General features: G+C 47.2%; 1 long non-coding RNA gene across 1 annotated transcript; it reads left to right on the forward strand.

Annotated features, from left to right (window-relative positions):
• Positions 1-8264: 8264 nt before the first annotated feature.
• On the forward strand, positions 8265-18385 carry LOC119388950 (uncharacterized). Its single transcript, XR_005182920.2, has 3 exons — positions 8265-8407; positions 14704-14776; positions 18090-18385. It is a non-coding gene; the product is annotated as an uncharacterized LOC119388950 (long non-coding RNA).
• The last annotated feature ends 3698 nt before the right edge of the window (positions 18386-22083 follow it).

Raw genomic sequence — 22083 nt, forward strand, 5'->3', positions numbered from 1 at the left:
ACATCTATTCCTCTCCAGTCGGGGTTGCACACAGAGGAGGCATGTCGTTTATAGCAGTGAACGCCGTTTACTTTCCTTTTACACTGCTTTGACTGGTGCCCTCCAAGTGTGCAGCCGAAGCAGCGCCCCGCTCGTCCCATCTTCGCTAACTTTTCTTTCAGAGGCACGGGAGCCGCGGAGGCCTCGGTGTCATGTTCCCCTGACTCGAAAAAGAAACACCTCCTCACCCGCTCAGGGTTAGCGTGAAGAATGGCCACACTTGGTTTTCAAGGTGGCCGGCGTCTTTCTTGATTTTCTTGGCATCTTTGTTTGGCTTTACTGCTCTCCATCAGGGAATGTGCCACCTCCCTGCATCGCTCCCTGCTTTCTGTCTCTAAAAGGAGAAAGTCGAGAATTTTGGAAAGCTTTCCGTCGGCGCCGGTGGCCATTACACTCGAGGAGGACGACTCTTGCTCTTCCGACTAGACTGTAGACACGTTAGAGTTGCTGGCTCGGCTTGCTTGTCTATAGAATTCGACTATCATGCCTTTAGGAAGCGATGATAAGATTATGTCACACAACATCGCATATCACGGAGATGCGCTGACGCCTAGTCCTCGCAGACTACGAATGTGCATCTGTATGTAGTCAAACAATCGACGCAGTCCCCTTACGTCAGCCTATGAAGATACTTGTGACAGTTCTCTTAATTTTCCAAGATGCTCTTGTTGGATCCTTTCTTTGTCGCCGTATCTACGCTGTAGCATGTCTACGGCATCCTAGTAGCATGCTTCTGTCGCCTGCAGCCCTTTGATGGAGGGCATTGTTGGTCCCGTGAGAAACGACCTTAGGTAGTGAAACTTCTGTGACTTTGATAGGCCGTCGTTGTCATGCACTGCCTGCTTGAAACATTTCCAAAAGGATTGCCAAGAGGATAGCTCACCACTGAAGGTCTCCATGCTCAGCTTCGGTAGTTTGATTCCATGCGGTTGGACGGCCATAGGCATTGTGTGCATTGGCTGCGTTGTTTGCACGTTGCTTGCGGACCACTTGTCGTGACAGAAGCTGTAATTGTTGCCTTCAGAAGACCTATGGTGTTGTTCACTCTGAAGTCGTACTACACCAATTCGGCGTAGTTTTCTTCGAAGATCTCGTCCGAAAGGCTGCTTTCCAAATCATTGTGGACCTTTCGCAGTTCGCTGTTGTTGACCTCTAGTCTTTGTAGAAGAGCTGACAGCTAAAAGGCGTCTGCACTTTCCAACGCTGTGGTAGCCTCTTGATTATGATAATACTCTCTTGCCGCAGGGTCCTTCTCTTTGCCTTGAGCTTCTCCGTGTCGTATTTCCTTTATTCTTTCTCGCCGGCCGTTGCGCACCTCTCAGACGATGTTCTCCATCCTGGTTTCGGCACCATGTCGTAACTTCTGTTCATTACACTTTGTCGAAGGAAACTCGTCAGAAAGTCACACGCCAAAGCTTTAGTAACAAGGAAACAACTCACTATATTCACAGAATCAATACAAGAACGTCTTCTTTGCTCAGTCTTCGGGTCGCATCTGCCCTCGTTTCGAGCCGCCGGCCCTCCGTCCGAGTTGTGGAGAGGGTTTCCTCCTCGCTTGCGGTTTTCGCCTTTCGGACCCCACTTCCCTCCAGGAATTCTTCGCATGTTTCTGCTGAGGACAGTCCTGCTCCTTTTCTTTACTTTTGCATTTTCTACACAGGCTACACGTTTCGAACGTCAGCGCTTGCTTGCCCGTAAACGCGAGGGTCGCTAAAGGGCAGGCGAATTCAGCACTTCCTAAAGATTTCATGTTGAGTGCAACCGTATAGATTTTTTTATAGCCTACATCGCCTCAAGAAATTGCAACGGTAAATGAATAAGAACTTGCCAAGTGCCTGCATCACTGAACTGTGTAGGGCCGAAAATAAGATTTCCATTCTCTGAACACAAATACAAACACTAAACCCAAAAATCAGAAGGCTTCTTTTTAAGAGTACAATCTTGCTGTATAAGGGTTGTCCATTATTTCCCTCGTAGGCTTTTCCTCAAATATTCTAGCTCTTCTTGACTCTACACAGAAATGCAAAACAGACCGAGCTGGTGAACGCATATATTTACATAAAGATATACAGAAGTGCATATACGAAAAGAAACGCGAACGGGCAAGCGCTACTGAAAAACACTGTGCGAGTGTTTTCTAGTCCCGAAAAGCATTGTGCTTTTGAAACATTGTTTTACGTAGGAGAGCTTGCATACCCTCAGCGGTTCCAGCTGCTTTGCTTCTCTTCGAATGAAAAAGCAACTAAAAGCACATTTCAGGTTCAAGAGGTCGGAAAGCACACAAGGCTTTGGAATAGCACAAACGCCCGCTCAGTTCCAGATGTGAAACAAATGACTGCACCGAGGAGAATAAATTGACAATGTGATGCTCACATTTCTGTGAACAAACAAGTCTGCGCAAGAGAACCGCAAAGACTTATAAAACTTGTGCACCTATCTAAATAGGAAATTTAGCGAACACATAACAAGTCAGACACGATTCGTGTGTCATATGTATTATCCACGTTTGTCCTGCTATGTATGGGAACATAAGGAATGCGTTGATATCGGGCACGTGCACTTAAAGAGTGTGATTTCCATCGTACATATTTCAATTTCGTAACAGTGATAATTTTGTATTGATTTTACCTCTTTTGACAGCATAAGCTGTTATGGTGTCATTACAATAATCGATTTTGGGGGCGATGTTCTCCGCCGCTGCCGGAGTCAGTCAAAGCTATCGCGCAGAAATGAGCAAAGATGGTTCAACCATCTTTGGTTTTGGATGGTTCAACCATCAAAAAAGGATGGTTCAACCATCCTTTTTGTATGTTCGTGCGTGCGTTTGTACGTGTGCGCGTATATATGCACATGTAAAAGCGAAAAATTTCGGAGGGGAGGGGGGTTTCAACCCCCCCTCCAACTTCCCCCTGGCTACGCCCCAGGTTTCAGTATACTTCGTCCGCTCGTGAACAAGGCGTTAGCTTTCACGACTACCCTAAGGACCCGAAGCTGAAGAAGGAGTGGATCGTCAGGCTCAGAATAGGAATGCGTCCCACGCCTTCATCGACCGTGTGCAGCTAGCACTTCGCGGACAGTGACTTCTGCTACCCACCGTACACGCCACTCTTAGGTACGCTTGTGACCATGTTTAAACGCCTCGCAAATACTTAAGCCGTTTATTGCGCGCAGGCTATAAGCATAGGCGACTTACACCAGGTGCGGTGCCGTCCCACAACCTGCCGCGAAGGCCCCTAGACAGGGAGCCGACGACGCGGCCTCCGAATCGCCTCGCAGGTAAGCGCGCCTCGTGAGCTCAGCTGAGCGGCGCAGGATATGTGAGACTACGGCTGCGTTTGGATGGTGTACATACGTATTTTACTTATGAAGGCAAGCGCGCCTAGCGGACTGCTTACCATAAAGCCATAAGCTAAACCTGTTGCCGCTGTTTAGTGCACATTCTCTAAAGGTTTTCACCTGATGCAGTGCAGACACTTTTTTAAAAGCGGAGCTCCTTAAGCTTTTCGTTAGGATGCGTGGCGTGAAACTAGACCCAGCTTGCCTTTGCCATGTTAATCTCTGTGGCCATGTGCTCGGTATAATCAGCGATTAACTATTTGTTATATTCTAATACACATGCGACGGCCCTATGCGGTAATAATATGAACTAAGACGTAATATTGTTCTCACTGAACCAACATTACGGGACAAACTGCGATCATGGGCATCGGCAGGGTGTGTGCAACAAGGCGGCACTTATGCACTTGTTTGCAGGATGAGAGCTGCGACGGTGATGCGATCTCCGTTGACGGCCTCGACCGCGCATTCAACAACGTGGCCTGCGTTGTACCCAGCCTCGCCCTTCATGAGGCACCGCGACCTTTCACACGCGTTATCTACATACTTGTAGATGCTGGAGAACGGCACGCTTACTAAAATATCGAAAGAAACCCCCAAACTAATTAGTATCGTACGGCGGAAACAAGATAACGAGCGAGAACACTCACACATAGTTTCACTTTCTTACCAGCAATGCGGTCGGCGGCATCGGCGCACTTGTCGGCCATCCGGAGGATTTCTTGGCCCTGTCGATTGGGGCGCATCTAAAACAAGTTAAAGATTACACTCGAAAACATTCGTTGTAGGCGTTAGTTGACCGTCGAGAGGCTGTTCGTTCGACAAAGTTCCCGCCTGAAGCAGACGATCTGCATACAGGAGCAGCGGCTGCTGCAGCGCGGTTGAGAGCGGAGTCCCCGCTCTGACGTCACACGCGAGAGGGCGCCACTCCAAGATTTCGAGGCCAATAGCTAGCAGCCAGTAAAGCGGGTAAATTTTGTCTTTACTAACCAGAGAGCCTTTCTTAGTGTCTTTAATTAGATAACTACTAAGATACCTATGTTGCCAGATGCTTCGTAGATTCCGTAGTATACTATGCCGTAGTTGTGACGGTCTTATGAGAAATTTAGACAAAACCTTAATTTTCTAGATTGTGTTGGAACAAGAGTATCGTACTACGTGATGGCATACATATATGCAAACTGTGGGATACAAGACACTAAATAAAGATCATTGATTATTCCTCGAAATTCTGTGACTGCTAACCGGCACAGTGTGCGCTATTCCAAAGTAGGTACATAAATAGCCTTCAAGCTGCTGCAGATGGCGCGTGCGTAAAAGCCTTGGCGCTCTGTGTGTACTTGTGTGTGTTCTCGCTTACGGTCCGTCCATGTCTCAATGTACGCTGTTGTGATGCGTACTTACCGTGGTAATAATAAGTAAAGAAATCAGCGGTTGTTAATTGATGCAACAAGCAGTGTTCTTTTTTTAATTTCACATTATACATGCTTTTGCGGTACAATGAACTTGACATGGACACGCACATACAAAACAAAATATGCATACACCTCATAGTAGGATACAACTTTAGAAGTCCTCGGGATTTCCTCCTCAAAGGCGGATGCACACAAGCCTGCACCAACGGGCGCGCACTCCTGACTGACGTCATCAGCATGACTTCCGGTGACACCGCCATCGGAGAACATTGTCGAGTGCATGATTGGGACTATTTCGTTAGTCGCGGAGGCGATCGACTGCCGCGCTTCGGTCGTCTGGGCGCGGCCTCTCCGGACTTTTCAAGCCGTATCCGACTACAGTTAGCTAATTGTAGTCGACTAGAGCTAGTACGGTTGCCATGCCGCTGGTGCAGTACTAACGATTTAGTAACGGACTAACGATTCGAGTTAGTACAACTCACTTACTAACAAGGTAGTGAATTTCACAAACCTGCATTTTGCTATTAGTAATTTGTTAATGAATATACCTTCTTTTTTTTTTTCTAAGAGTGTACTATCGATAGTGGTGTGAATATTGATGCTGATTCTGTCCGGCGATATAGCCAAAACATATGCGATAGCCTACCGTCAGCAATGCTCAGTTCGCTTAATTTAGGACCAATTTTAGCAGACAGAAGTAAATTATTTCTGCACTAGAATTGGCGGAATATGTCAAGCAATAAATTCATATCCAAAAGCAACCAGTTGCACCTTACAATTAACAACCTTAGGCCCTGGTATTTTTTTTTTGAAATCATATAATGCAATATAAGTTTAAAGCCGCGCAGTTCCGCCATATGTAACGGCTTCCTTTACGCTACAGCTGAACAGTTTGAACTTAATTATCATGTGTCAGCCAAGCATTTTGGTAAAGCAACACAGGCACGTCAACTTTCTTGCCCTTCCGCCTGCTCCTCCTGCTCAACTATATACCACGCACTCGGGAAACGAAATTCATGTTGTAATGTTACGCTAAACCAACTAAGCTACCTTAGCAGTGGCTGGACATTTCACGAACGTGCCTAATATCTTTCACACATTCTCTCTCGCACGTTGCTCTCTGTTGGCGGTGTACGTAGGCGGGGCGGAGCGGGGCGGTGCCGCCGTCTGTGAGAGGTGAAAAGAAGTAATGGGTCACGATCGACACCTACTAGCGCTTACTCCGAGATTGCGCACGATAGCGGAGGTCATGGTTGAAGCGTCTCGATACCAGCGAGAGACACTGGCCGCGCTGGCGTCGCCGAGGCACCCTAGACGCAGTTACGTTCTTTGCCTTCCGCTTCGTGTTAGCGTGCGTCGACTGATCGGAGTAGTGCAGCTTCCGCATGCACCTACGAGAATTCTCCGCCGCCAACTGCTTCGATTGAGAGAGTACCGACTAACAAAACTGCTGCAATACGCGTTGCAGAAAGGACACGATTTCGACGGGCGAATGTCGTGCCTTGGCAGAGCGAGACAGAGGGCAGCGGGACGCACGCGTTTGCGGCTCAAGCTGCGAACCTCTGCCTCCCGTGTTCCTGAAGCGCAGTGTGGTAGTGTATGCATGAGCAAAGGCATCGGCTACCCATTACTAGAAGGCGCACACCGTGCCGTTTCTCTCCTTAATTGACGACATTTTGAAGAAATGCATATCGGGTACCAGTGTTGATTATGAACTTGTTGATGTCATCTTTACGCGGGATTCGCGATTCGCTGTTTCCAAATATATGTTCACTACTTCAGCTACCACAACGGTTTAATCATGATCATGGGCGTTAGAAGCTCGCGATGAAAAAATGCCACTAGGCATCAACTTGGGTGCATCCACGTCAAACGGCTGCCAAACACGAATAGACATTGTACAAGCTCTCATATATCACTACACAATAAGCACTACTTCTGTGAAGACACGTTTCACTTTCGTGTTATACCGATGCTTATGACGGAGAGATCAGCCATGTTTTTAGGGGCGAAGCTCCTTATAGCGGCACCCGTTCGTCCCTCGTAGCGTAGTATGTAACCTGTCTTACGCTTTGACCTGCAAGGTGGTGCCGGTGGGAGATTTTTCCTGTGCGTTGTTGAACAATAAAAAATTCGCAGCGTTAGCTAAAAGCCGACTTCTTCTGTCTCTCATTCCCATTAGCAGCCATTCTTTACCTCCAAGGTAGTGCCTGGTGAGATTTCTCCTGTGCGTGATTAAACAATAAAAATTTTGTTCAAAACGCCGTTGATTGATGAAATAAACCAACAAAAGACGCCAGATGTTTTGTAAAAGCAAAACGAAAGAACGCCAGATGTTTCTAAAGCAAAACGAAAAGACGCCAGCTGCTTAACGAAAGACGCCAGATGTTTTCTAAGCAATGGTTTTCTAAACAATGAAAATTCACAGCGTACATGTAAAATTAAAGTGCGCTGCAAGTCGTCATAACTCATCGAACCTTTAGTATAAACGCGCCCGATCTCACGTCGGTGATGATGTACTGGGCAGAATTCACGGAAGATTCACGGTTTACCGATGAACCTCCGCAGCTTCGCCCACTCATCATCATTCACTCCGTGGATATGCTGTGATTTTTTTTTTACCATCAATAGTTCGATAGTGACTCAGCTATCGATACTATCGATAGTACCATCGATAGTTCTGCATCACTAGTTAGCAGACGTAAACGGCGCTAGTGCATTGTTTCCAGCTGCGAGGGTCAGTTCGCGGAGAACTGAATACCTCCTTTGCATGAGCGTCCGGTTTGCTTTCGGGGCTCTTTACTTGAATACCCTTTTTTTAGCTTTGAAAAATATGCGGCAGTGAGCTGCATAATTACGTTTCCTTGCAACAATATACGCCTAATTTCCATAAAACATTTTTTGAACAAAGAAACGAATGACTTATATCCGACTAAGCCGAAGTACAGGCGCAAAATACAGCAATATTCTCGGCAACACTACTGCAACGCTTCACAGATATTGGAGTTTATGGTGAAAAAAAGCTGGAAAAAGATATGAAACCAGCCGTCTTTGCCAAGCGAAATCAAACAGTGCTTCTGCGCCGGCATTCTTTCATAATAATAATAATAATAATAATAATAATAATAATAATAATAATAATAATAATAATAATAATAATAATAATAATAATATCTGGCGTTGTACGTGCCAAAACCACGATATGATTATGAGGCACGCCGTAGTGGAGGGCTCTGGAAATATCTACCATCCGGTGTTCACTGAGATTGCCCACTTTACGGACCTCTAGCATTTCGCCTTCATCGAAATGCTACCGCCGCGGCCGGGATCCAATATACCGAGGTGGACGACTGTTTCAGAGAACAGCTGCGAAACGTTGCTGTGCTTGCCTAAAAAAAAAGAGCTAGAGTGAAACATACATGTGGCAATATTTCATTCCACACATATGTAAGTAAAAATAGCGTTTCTTTTATTGTGGCGAACGACGCACTATATAACGCAGGAGAAATTCAAATCACCGATGTACTGCAGGAAAAGGCGCACGTAGCATTTTCATCCACTATGACTCCGACTAGGATGCTAGCACACACGCTACTCGTTTTCTTTGTCGTTTTACTGTGAGTATTGCTGAAATATAGAGGGTGATATCCGACATCGTATAATGTTTTTGTCGCCGCATAGTTTCCGCTCCGCTTTTCTAGGTCGCTAGGGACGCGGTAAAACGAAAGGGCATCCGACGTTAGCTAAGACAGCGGGCGCAAATGATCGTGTGTGTTAATAATGGACATGCTTGCGTCGTTTTCTTTGTTTTTTTTTTGCTTCTACACAATTTTGTCACAACATGTCATATTGAAACATTTGTCTTAATTTAACACGGGCAACGGATAAAGGTAAGGAAATAACAGGAAGCATGCGGCACAGTTTGGGTAAAAGCACCTATGATACAAATTCGCACGCGATCGATGTGACGGGGCGTTAGAGTCCCGTTTGCCACATACGACAGTTCGAACCGCATGGAACGAGCCGGCTAGCAGCGCGCAAGCGTCGTGTTTGCATGCATGCGCGGTATATTTCGTACCTTCCGCGTCAAAAAAAAATTCTTATCTATTGAAAAGAAATAGCTGATAACACGAAAGTGAAACATGTACTCTGTGAAGCATTCGTAGATTTGCTGCCCTTTGTGCGACAGCGGGACACCTGCGGTACCACTTTTCGGTCTACAGAAAACATTTTCTGCCACGTCACCCGTTGCAACTAGCGCAACGATAAATGACTCATATCTTACTTAAGCCTTCGTATTAATTCTCGAGGGAAAATCTTTTACCCCACTTTCGAAGGGCGGAAATAGTATTACAGTGACGTTCAATGTCGATCAGTTTTTCATGATAGCTCCTGAGTTTTCTTCTTCTTCAGATGGAAAGAACCTACCAATCAAAATACCGGATAATTTCCTCTTTTTCTGGTTTTTCAGAGAGATGATTTTAGCTTCCCGTCATCCCGTGTTTTTGTAAATTTGCTGAATAACTTGACCGATAAATGCATCGAAGCAATCCCCTGCGATATTGCCACGCTCATTCCTTAGCGTAATTGCGGATATTGGTGCATGGAAATATTTTTCTCGATATCATATACCTCTTGAAAAGTAGGCGCACATTCAGGGACAACAGCTGTACTCGACAATTTCGACAGCCAAAGCAAGGACAGGCAAATGGACAAAAAAAAAGAAAGAAATGGTTGGTGCACGCTGTGAAGTAAGCTTTACAGGAACAGACCACAGCCCTATGACGGTTCACAAGAGGCCCAGGTGCAGGTGGTGTTCTACTGCTGGAATGAGATCCCCACATCTTTCCTCAGCACACCTTGAGAAGCGATACTCTGTGCCACTTGCTTCGGCCGTTTCCTCCCAAATACCCGTTGATGCAATCTCGAGATGGTGCTTTCATGAGACAGTGGGACAGTGTTTTCCCACTTTTTGAAAACACTCATGAGCCAGCGGGATATATATGTCCCAGTTTTTTTTAGTAAACTATTGGCTTGATTTTGATGAAATTTGTTTTATACTATTTCTTTGTAGCTTATATGAATATACCACAGCCGGTTTTATATGATCGCGGAAAAAATACAGGGAAACCCACAGAGGGCTAAGAAATACAATTCCCTGAATAGGCACAGAGGTCGCATTGTTTAGTGCAACTGGCATGATGGGTAGCGGCTGTAGCCAAAAGTTAACGGCGCACTGTGCGATCCTCAGGTGAAATACAAAAGGACGTGTACACCTCATGACACTTGACGTACTGTCAGCCGCAAAAGTTTGCGGGATCTGCAGCGCATGGCGGAGCGCCGAAATACTGCATTGCTGCGTCACCTACCGTGAAGCGGCGGGTGCTGAGGCTATATATGCCTCGGCGATTGGAGACGGCGCGTTTACACAACGTGCCGTTGCCGGATCTATCGCGGAGGCCGCGGCCGATGCCCTCAACACCCGCCGCGTCACGGTAGGTCACGCAGCAATGCAGTTTTCCGTCGCTCCGCCACGCGGTGCAGATCCCGCAAACTTTTGCGGCCGACAGTACAGCCGTCAGCACGCTCAACTCGAACGCTCCGCCGCGTGGCCTCAACCCGCTTCGACTGACGCCAGCGCCGCCAAGCGTTGGACACGGTACGTTTGCTGCAACTAACGATAGATGGAGCGCGGGTCGATTTCACTAGGGTAGTAGAGATAAAGTACAAAAATAAATAATTGGGGGAAAAAGGTTATTCTGCCTTAAGAGGCAGAGAGATGGACTGTGAATTTATATTTTTTGTTATAATAACATAGATTTAATCAATGTAGATAAGGCATTAGGACAACATGAAACAAGGAAGTTTTTTTTTCTTTTTTTTCTTTTTTATCCTTCGAGCCTGGTGGCAGACATGTCACCGCCCCGTTATAAAGGGGACGCTCATAGCATCCATCCATCCATCCATCCTAGTAAATTTCTGTTACACTTCCGCCTGACCGACGGGTCTAAGCATACTCCAACGAATTTTATGGGCGGGCGTGAAAACGTAGCCACGAGCAAAACGTGCCAAAAACGGACCTGCTAAGTGTGTGTATTCGACCCGCCCGTCAGGCGGAATTGAAACAGAAATTTACTAGCGAAATCGACCCGCGCTCCACCTATCGTTAGCTTAAGCAAACATACCGTGTCCTACGCTTGGCGGCGCTGGCGTCAGTCGAAGCGGGTCGAGGCCACGCGGCGGACCGTTGGAGTTAAGCGTGCTGACGGCTGTACGTTTTTCAGATAGGGTAGTAATCCAGCAACTTCGCCATTGTGTTATCCCCTGGAAGGTTGACACGATCTGACCAAAGTTGCCAGCAGCGTTTCGCAGGCGTTGTCTACATAGGTGACAACTTGGGGAACATAAGGCGCTCGAAGATATAGCCGAGTGCATGTTGTGAGATGAGTTCGGCGACGGACAAGGATTCCCGACAACTGGCACGCAAATCGAAATTGTTAAATATATGAGATCGTGATATGCATTCCACAATGAACGTGCGGCCTTACCTGTGCAAGTATAGGGCAGAAAGTATACAGTCGTTAAGACAACGTGCAAGCGAAGGTGAAAGAGTTGTCTGTAAATGATTTCGCAAACCTGCGGTGGGTTGTTTCGAATGCCACCGACGTTGCTACATTGAAACGGTGCTTAACGCAGTAGCTTTCTTCGCTGGCGTCACTATCAGCGGAGCAGTAGGTGGCGTGGAACAGTTTCAGAGGTGCTGCTTGGGAAACACATGGCCTGTTATCTATAGTGACGCAACCAAGTACACTGAAAAAATGAAAAAAAAAACCTTGAAGGTGACGACATCATTTTATCTTGCCTTCACAGCCGACCAGCGAGAGTAGACTTGAAGGCACGGAGAAAGAAGTATTTGAGGAGGAGAATCTCTCGGCCGCGGCAGCGCGCGAGGGCGGCGCGATAGCGTCACGGCGGAATGCGGTTACGCCGAAGCACGACAGATGACGCTTTCGGCCTGTTGCCATCTTTTACATGCTCTTCTATAGACGCGACGCATAAAAATCGTGATAGCGCCTCGTACATTGTAAAATTTCTAAGATTTCTGTCTGTAACATCAATCGGTATATATGACAGATATTTTAGCTGCAGTTCCTAATCGATACTGCCAGAATTATAGGCCGTACAGCGCTTGAAACGAACTGCTAGTAGTGGCCCCTGAGCAGACGACGTCTGCCGCCGCATGCACGCGCCCCTCGCTCCTCGCTCGCATGTTGTGCGCGCGCATGCGTGGGTGGCCTTGGGACGGAAAGTTCCCTTCGCGATTTGCTGGTTTCTTTCTCTTTAGCGCTCTCAGTGGCTTCCGCGCGTTGCGCCGGCGGCGCCGACTCCTCGATGTTTGCGCGCGCTTTTCACGCCGCGACCGAGGAGAGTGCTTTGCAGATTTCGACCGGTGCTTCTTCAGGATGGGGCGGAAATGTGTCGTGCTGAACTGTAGCAGTGGGTACGCGTCCTGCAAGGAGAAGGTAATTACCATCGAAGTTCCTAGTGCCCCAGTGAGCATGGAAGCGTGGGCTCGCGCCATACCAAGAAAACACCGACAGCTGACGCCTCGTGGCTACGCTTGCGAGAAGCACTTCTCGGACAGTGACATAGACAGGCGGCGCTATTATGGCGAACTTGGTGGCGAAGTTCTCCTTGACAAACCGAAACGGCCAGTGTTGTTACGAGATGCCGTGCCTTCAATCTTTCCGCGCGCTGTCCCAGATACTTGTCTGCTGTTCTAAAAAAAAGACAATGTGAAATTACAACCACCTGGGGTTTTGTAACGTGCACCTAAATGTAAGCGCACGGGCCTTTAGCATTTCGCCCCCACCTAAATGCGGCCGCCGCAACAACCTAAATCTGAATTGATGGCATATAGGGTGAGTCCCATCATTCGTTGAAATAAATTATACCTAACTCATTGAGTTCACGTTATCAAAAATTATAGATTTCACGTTGTACAAAAGATATCACGCTGGTAATTTTCCTGTATGTGACGCCATTTTTCTCGTTAATTTACCGAAAAAACTTGGAGTGCGTTTGAGCTTCGCCTTTAAGAGTAGAACGCGATAGCGTAATCGGGCCCCGTGCGCATCGCCTTCTCAATTGATAGTCCCACGGACACTGACACCGGTATTTCTGCGAAACGGGCTCTTTAACTCTGTCGCGTTAAAATATGGAGCCGGCGAGGACGCACAAAAACACATCCATTCGGGCGGGAAGCGCGAACGTCGAATCGGCGACGAATGGCCTTGAACCGACGAGCTTCGTCGGAGAGCGCGGTCAGAGGGACGCACGCATTTTTCCTTCTCCGCTAGCGGACTCTCTCGACAGAGGGCGCGTGAGCGCTGTGCCCGATTTCGTGACTTTATTAGGACGCCCGAGCGAGCGCAGTTTCGCCTCCTCAAGAATTCTTGCTCCGTGCTTGAAGGCACACGCCTGTTTCAAAATCTGAATACCATAGTCAAAACCATATTGTCACGCGCGCTTCTTTTTCTGTTTTCATGTAACCGACCCGCTACACGTGTAGCCACTGCCATGGGCGCGCCACGCCGGAACGTCCAACATTCCCGATTATTTTAGATAGGTCGGATAAGCTTGACCATGCAAGCAGTTTATTCTGGAACAAACGCGGCCACCAGTGATAGGGCTAGAATATTCGATGCCACATGTATAAATTCCCACGCGCCTTACCGCAGATCGGGTTACCAATAACCGACGTCTGTGCTTGTCGCTCTCGCTTCACTTTGAGTGTTGCTTCTTCTACTGAGCACAAGTTCGCCCAACAAAGCTTTTCATCTTTACCAGCTGCGTTTTTCTTTCTTCACCACTGTGACAACCACTGTAACAACCAATATTGAATTAGTTTCGCTATTGCACTCATACCAGACTTGTACACATTAGAGAACGTAAGTAACCGATTACAATTACAATTACTTTAAAATGTAATTGACTACAGTGGTCAATTACAGCCCCTGAAAAGTAACTGAGCGATTACAGAAATGTAATCGATTACCTTTGCGTTACTTTCCTTCAAAATGTTATTGCCATAGCACAATAACACAAGTTTACTATAACGATCTACTGCGGCTTGCAGCTTAGAGAGAAGGCTGGGGAGCTTACTGTGGCTTCTGTGATATAGTGTTACACTTTGTTAACTTAAAACAAGCGTTGTTTTTACAAAGTTGTGGTCACTGATTCTTCCACGTTTCCTCATTAAGAGGTCAGCTGCTACTGTGAACACTCTCTCAATGCATGCTCTGGAGTGAATGGCTGTGTTATAACGTAGGAACACCTCGCGCACTAGCTCGTAGTTGCGCAGTGCTTCGATGATAGTGTCCACGTCCTCTATGAAGCGTCGCGCTCCGCTGTTGCTGGCGCTCGGGTAACGCGTTGCAGGTAAGTCAAGGGACAGTGTGAAAAAACAGGCTCTGTAGGAAGCCCTCCCCCCCTCCCCCCAACCTCTCTAACAGGACGAGGGATCCCTACAGAGCGGTCGCATTGTTTTCGGGACGAGAACTGACGTAGAAGACTGGTCACAACTAGATTTTGAAAAAAAAAAAGTAAGTGATTGCGGCTAATCAATTATAAGAAAATGTAATCGAATTATGCAGAACGTTACAGTTTGAAAAAGGTAATCGATTATATTAGAAAATTACAAAAAATGTAATTGATTTGATTACAAGTAATCGATTACTTGTAACGCGTTATTAACAACTCTGATTCATACATTATGTTTGAAATACTGTTGTGTTGTAGCCTTGGGCACTCGTTATTATTTCACTTAAATTTCGCAGGGAAAAATATTTTCCGACTCGGTAATTGAATTAGCGGCAGACGATCTTTAAAAAAGCGAAATAAATATTTTCAGGGTCAAGCAGTCAATCGACTATTCACTGCACACCACCAATGCTGTCGATGTAGAGGTATATTGCGGCCAAAAGGTCAGTGCCTTGTTTTTCTTGCTCTCTAAGTTAAAGGGGTCATGAAGCTCCCCTTGGGCTTGTAGAAAAAACACGTCCTGCGGAAAGCTGACACGGCTATGAACTGCTTTGCAAAATATTACAGTCGTGCGCGCCGCGTAAAGGCCACAATCGGAGCGCGAAGTTGCCGTTTCCCCAGGCACCCTCTTTTCAAACAGAGGCCGGTTCTCACTCTCGTCGGTGGGCGGGGCGTCTGCACGTTGACGTCGCGGATCTGCCAGTTTACGTCGCAAGAAACATAGCATGCTTATTGGCCGAACACCGGCGTTCGGAGCAGGTGCGCTTCTTGCCACGGGGTGCCGCCACTTGCCGGCGCCCCACTCCTCAGTACACGGTAGCCGCACTCGCGCACGCGAATCACAGCGGGAGAGCGATCGCATTTCATGACGCGCGCTGACGTAACTTCTTTCCCCCGTGCCATCCCTCCCTGTGTAACTTCCAGTGCGCTCGTCGGCACGAGAAAACAGAGAAAGCGTTGAGAGCGTGCACCAAACCCCCGTACCTCCGCTCATTCTTGACGGATTCGAGAAATTTTTGCGGCAATCGATTCGGGATGCAGTAAACTCTGATACTGAGGTCATTAGATTACTACTTGGAAAAGTGGTTCATGACCCCTTTAATCGTACACAAGCCATTTGGAGAAATCACCAGCAGACTACAAGTTCTCTGGTTTTCCAACAGCCGTTTTCACGTTTGAAGTACGAGAAGACGATAACTTGACACTTATATTGAACACCTCGAAATACATTTCAGGCCATACACGCTTGCCACATAGTTTAGCTGGTGGAACAGCGATACTGCGAAAGTGTGCAGTACTCACGGATTGGAACGCGACATCATTTGTTTCGTGTAATGACTGCCATGATCGATATCGCTGCAAATCTGGCCTATAAAGGTAATGTTGGCTATGATGTAACTGTTCGAGTAAAAAGTGCGCCAATACGACACGAGATGGAAGCTCTATAAAGGAAAGTACGTGCATTACATAGCCCTAATCTATGGCGTTTCAATTCGCGAGTACTGTACATCAGCGCCTCTTGGAAGCATATAGTAGCAGGTGGGATTAAAACGGAGCTTTTTAACAGCGAAGCTCTTCTTAGTCGAGGCTTCCCCGTCCGTTGGCGTATCGCTGGTCACGGGGTCTTGCGGCGTGGCAAGGTTGAGACTCGGTAAGAGAGGAAGGGCTGCGCCACGCCAAATATGGCGACGGCCAAATAGGGTGAACCAAATAGGGTGAACGCCAAATAGGGTGAACCAATGAGAGGCGCATAAATATGGGTGAAGGTGAGCGAAGGGGGGGCATCAGCATCGCTGTTTCGACAGTGTTCGCGAAGTGGAGATGGCAGAACTTTTTGGTTGTTTCTCTCCGTTCCCTACTTTGCGCACGTACTTGCTCTTCTCCTCCTCCACTTTTGAGGCTGGGGTAGACATAGCGAAGTGTACATAAACACGCTGCTAAGGAAGGCTGCCTTGTCGTCCCGTTGCCGAAACTTTGACTTCGGTTACATTCCCTGTTCAACGACTACTCATCACTTCTAGTTCGTTCGTATTTTCAAGCTTATCGTTGATCCTCCTAATTATTGCTGTTATTTATGGGCATGTGTCACGGATTGGCATTATTGCGACCCGTCGTCATGCCGATTAACGGACGCCAGGCTCCCCCTCTGACCGGCGGGCCCGCTTGTACGTGAAAGGGTTGCCTTTAGAGCCGTGAAGTGCTGAATGATGTGTTGTTCTTCCAACGTTCGCCGCTGACGTTTGATCCTCTGTACCTGTACCGGCGGTGACGTCAGGTTCGTGGAAGGCCGCGATGTACCCCGAACAAGCCGTAGACTGCAAGGTGCACCGACTGAGAGCAAAGGAAACAGACCATTCCCACGGAAAAAATTGACGAAGCTTGCACTAAGCCGCGCAAGACTTGAAACAGCGCAACTGGACGATTCTGAAGACTAATCTGGTTGCTTCTGGTTTAATTCTATCCCTTAGCTAGATGATGCAGGCTGTTCCTAGGTTGCGTCTATGTCATTGCTATGCTTTAGCTAGCTGATGCTAGGTTGTTCGTTGAATCTCAGCACAGAGAGGTTCGAATTAAACCACAGACAGTCACATACACGACACGGATGTCCAAACTCCAGAGACAGAACCTCGCGTTGAAAGCGAGCGTTCGCACCTTTCATAGATCTATGGGAACGTCGTCGTTGGCGTAGGCATTCCATCGTTTCGGGGTCTTCTCGCAGCCGCCGTTGCCTTTCCCGTTACCTATAGTATTCTCTCGTTGCACGTACTCGGGGTCTTCGGCTCGCCAACGTCACTTCGCAGTGGCACATGCCCGTTTATGATTATGATAGTTTTTTGGTTCCTCGGACAAGGAACGATTTGCTAGACAGCTTCACTCTTAAAAAACTACACGTGGGCAAACCGCATGCCAGCTGCCAGCACCCTAACAGGTTGTCATTCTCGCCCAGTTGAGCACCCTCCTCTAATTAACGAAGGGCGTGGCCAATAAATTTTTGGGGCGCAGTTGGTAACAATGAAACGCGCATGATTGGACCCATGTAGAGGTTCCTCTTCCGCCAGGAAGAGAAGCGGGGGACACGACGGGGGACTTAAGCGCTGGATATCGCCTTGCTAAGTAGTCTAGTTGCTTGTCCAACATGGTGTAGAAGCAGATCAACAAGCATTCCTTCTAGAAGTTTTTAGTGCGGCTATGTATCGGCTGGCCCAGCTAAACTTAGCCGTTCGTCTAGTGGAGACGCGTAATTAACGTCTGCAACGTAGGCATCGGAACTTCACTTTCAAGTGATGTGTAAGGCATGAAATAATATGAAATATTGAGCTAATGAGCGATGAATTTCTCGACCCGATGGCAATACCAGATGAATATTACTACTTAAGTGATACGTGTTCGGCGGTGTTAACATTATTAGGGCTTCTTGTTGATTGCCCAAGCTTTGCAAAGTTAAGGTGAACGTTAAAGGTTTTCTTTCGAATAGATTAATTGAGTTACCATCACATTTTTACGGTGTAACAACCTGGTCGCCTGAAAGCGCTTTACCGTTCATATGAGAACATCTCTCTCTTGTTGGATACTTATCTGTTCAGAAGGAAAATCATGCGCAGAGGAAAAATGTAATCCGTGGGCAATATATTCACTCAGTCGAGATACGTCCATATGCTTCGAGTTAAGCGTAACTTTCCGACAATAAACTTTTCAAATTTAGAAACATCTGCGCTTGATACGGCCGTGATATGTAGTTTTTTTTTTAATTTACAGTGCACTTATACAACGGAAGAGGAGAACAACGAGTGTCAGGAGAACTGCACATGCCGACCTGAGAGTACTGACTTATACGGAAACGGTGTTCGAGGTCCAGGATTCTGCATGCGTCAATACACCGAGGGCGACAAACCATAAACAACAATTGGTGGACGGTGATTCTATGCTAGAATGGATGGACGGAAAACGTTATTATGATCCCTCGGAACGCGCTCTAGCACCTTGAGGGCCGCTCCCGCGTCAGAACAGGAAGATGAAGTCTCTCTGCTGCAGTAAAAAGTAAAATTGTTGTGCGAGGAGTGCTTGCATGTTTTACGTAGGAAACAATGTCGTAGAGGAACCCCTGTGCAACACCAACGACCGCTGTGAGGTTCAGAATTGATATTACGCGCAGTGCATAAATACTCACATAATAAAGAACTTATGGAGGTTTGAATGAGGAGGACCCATCCAAGAAAGCATGACAGAACCTTGAGAGCCCTCGACAAAAGTACTTAACGAATAAATGTTTAATTTATGCAGTTAACAAAATAACCGCGAATGATGTAAAACGACTATTTGCGAGGAGTTTATTATTTAGCCCGACGTTGATCGAGGTTCAGTTATTTTTACTGATAATGTTAGGGAACTTAGTGGGTGCGAATCATCTCACGCAGGTGATTCACATTGCCACCCGTGGAAGAGATATCCTAGTGCCTTTTTTTCGTAAATGTAGCTGTCATGAAATGTTTAGAAAGTAATACTGGTGAACGATTACTGATCATTACGCGGTTTATACTGACCTCAACCGAGATGGAGAGCCAAAAAAAAATGCTTACTTACGACATGGCGATGGGTTTTGACTGAGCTCATAATGAATCTGTTGCAGCAATCCTGTCTTTCATTTGTGACGGTTCTGTTTTCTTGCGGCGCCTGTGCTGTAGATTAAGTACAGCCGTCCAAATCTTTAGCTATCCTGCGCGAGCGCCGACTTTTTTGTGTGTCAGCGCCGTACGACGGAGCCAAGTTGCAAACAGGGGCGAGAGTAAGCGCATGCGCATGAAGCGCGCTCAGCTAGGCCCATCGTCTGCTTGGCCGTTCCTTCGTGAGAACGTCGCCCCGCATTAACTCACTTCAGACGGACAGACAGCCCATCTTGCCCGTATCTCATGTTCCGAAGATCAGCAAGCAACCGAAAAAAAAGCAAGAAAAAGCGAGCAAGAAAAAAAAAAGCGTTTGCGTCGCCAGATAACAAATGAACGATCCACATTTGTCAGCTTATCTCATGCGCGCGGGCGTGTGACGTATCCGTGAGTTAATGCGGGGAGACGTTCTCACGAAGGAACAGCCAAGCAGACGATGGGCCCAGCTGAGCGCTCTTCATGGGCATGCGCTTACTCTCGCCCTGTTTGCAACTTGGCTCCGTCGTACGGCGCTGACGCACAAAAAAGTCGGCGCTCGAGCAGGATAGCTAAAGATTTGGACGGCTGTACGTAAATTGTTTATACACATTTTTGATCGTACCTCTACCAAAATAACAAAATAACGTAGCCTTGAATAATGAACCTTTCTTCCGGTAAAAGTGTTAATGTAAAATCCCAACTAGTTGAGCAAGTAACAATGGTCCTTTTTTCTTTCATAATCTGCTTTGCAAGTGCGCCATAATCATTGATTTTTAAGGCATCTGACCGGATAAATCATGATCGCCTAATACTGATCATGGCGCAGTGGATCGAGAAACTTTTAACAGCTTTTATGTAATCAGTAGGGGTGTGCGAATATTCGAAAGTTCCGAATATTCGTCGAATATTACATTCGAAATATTCGTATTCGATTCGAAAATCGTGAATTCGAAAAGTTTCGAATATTCGATAACTTCGAATATTCGAAAAATGGAATATGCAATTCGATTATGCATGCATAAAATAACTCGGCTTCCACATTTCTGCTGCGTTCGTATCGCTAAAAACGTTGCCGAGAGGAGCGATAAACATCGTAAGTAGACGGAGACACGATATCTGCCTGCGACGAGCGCCCCAATACGTATGATTTATTGCTGGTGCATCTCCTACGTGCAGCGCTGTGAGCGATCATGTAACCGTACATTTTCAATATAATGCGGCCGTAACGTGCCGCGCTACCACTCGTTCACTATGCGGGACCACTTCTGAAGAAAGACAGTGACCCAAGTGACTGGTGGCGGACTGTATACAGGCACCTTCAGATACCCAGTCTGGCACAGCTTTGCCCCATGTAACTCCCTATACCAGCCACTTCTGTTCCAAGCGAGCGTGCCTTTTCTGTGGCAGGGGGTGGGGGGTTGTCTCTGTTACAAGGGAGCGCCTGCTGCCTGATCATTGGAGCAACTCATATTTCTTCATGATAACATGTAGTCATTACTTTCATTGTGCCGTGATATTTGCTTGTGTTGTGATGTGCATTGTGCTAGCCGGGACATTGTATTCTGGAGATAGCAGTGCATGTTGTGTTGCCAGTCAGGCTGTTAATGTTTTTTCCTTCAAATAGCTACATGTTAAATAAAATATCGTTACTGTGGGGGCATTTTTCCTTTGATATTCGATATTCGATTCGATATTCGAAGGTGGATATTCGTATTCGATTCGTATTCGAAAAATTTGATATTCGCACACCCCTAGTAATCAGTTTAAACAAGTATTCGCCCAACCGCACTCGCCTTTCAGGACACTCAAGGTTCTGTCTTCGCTTCGTTATAGTTATTCTTAGTTTACATCAGTGACATTGCAACTAACGTTGCATTTTCGGATGATTCTTCCCGGTATAAAGACATAACCTGCTCTGCCAACGTCATTCCATGGTAGACCACTTTAAAGGGATACTGAACAAAATTTTCTCCGCCGAGATAAATGACTCAATTGAAAGATTGGGTGTTGAAATTTGTTGAAACAACCTTCATTTCAGCTAGAGACTAGCAGAAAATAATGAATTTAATGCATTTTTCGCGAATTGGCGCGTCTAGCGGCCGCGCCGCGAACTAGAGAGGAAGTGACGCGAAACTCCGCGGATAGTGACTCGCCAACCGTGCTCGCAGCAAAATCGCTTACCAATCGACATCGCAAGCCGCCACCCGCTGCCGCGCGTCTCTCTCAAAACGTGTTTTCACGGTCGGGAAGGTGTTCTCCGTGCGTGTTCTCAACCGGCAGCTAACGACGCCATTGCGGCGCTCTCGGCCGTATATTTGTTTTCTCAAGCGGAGCTTGCGCCCACGTCTACGAATTTGCCGTCTGTGTTGTGTGCTGCTACGTAATGTGAACGGTGAAGCACCTGACAACGCAGAATGCCTCAACGCTGTTCTGCGCTAGGGTGTGCCCTGTCAAACCTTTCCAACAGAGCCGAAGCTCCGAAGGATATGGATTCGCGCTGCGTGCCCATCGCAGCCAACGTGGGTGCCTTCAAAGCGTGACGTTTTGTGCTCCGAACACTTCGAGGATAGTGATTATGAGTTACTGTGTAAATTGCTGGTCCCGGCTGCCGAACACGTTGGGCTACGGCGGCTCGTTTGGCTTGTAGTCCTTGCTGTCGCTTGACACAGCAGAACGGTCACACGCATATGGTTGTATTTGGCGCATCCGTTTTGGAGGCCTGTCGAACTCGGAGTCGCAATGACCGACCGCTCGTGGAACCACTGTCACTCGCACCTTGCATCTTTGCGCTCTCGCGACACGCTCGGTAGTTGCAGCGGTTTTTGAGGAATAAGCGCTATTTTGTTTCCTATGTGGGGAAAAGAGGACAAGGCTCAGCGCCACACCAGCCACCCTCAGTTCTTGAGAGGAGAGGTAGAGAAAGGGAAGTGGCAGGGCAGGAGAGAGCGTGCCGGTTGCCCCCCTCTTGCTGGAGCACTCGACGTCACGTCCGCCGACAAGCGCAGTGGCATGCAACCGCCACGCTCTCACAATCCACTAAAAATACGGCCAACTGCTCGAAATTACGTGAAATAAACGCTGCGTACAGGAACAGTCGTGTCGTCCGAGTC

Source organism: Rhipicephalus sanguineus, chromosome 4 (genome assembly GCF_013339695.2).
Source record: "Rhipicephalus sanguineus isolate Rsan-2018 chromosome 4, BIME_Rsan_1.4, whole genome shotgun sequence".
NCBI lineage: Eukaryota > Metazoa > Arthropoda > Arachnida > Ixodida > Ixodidae > Rhipicephalus > Rhipicephalus sanguineus.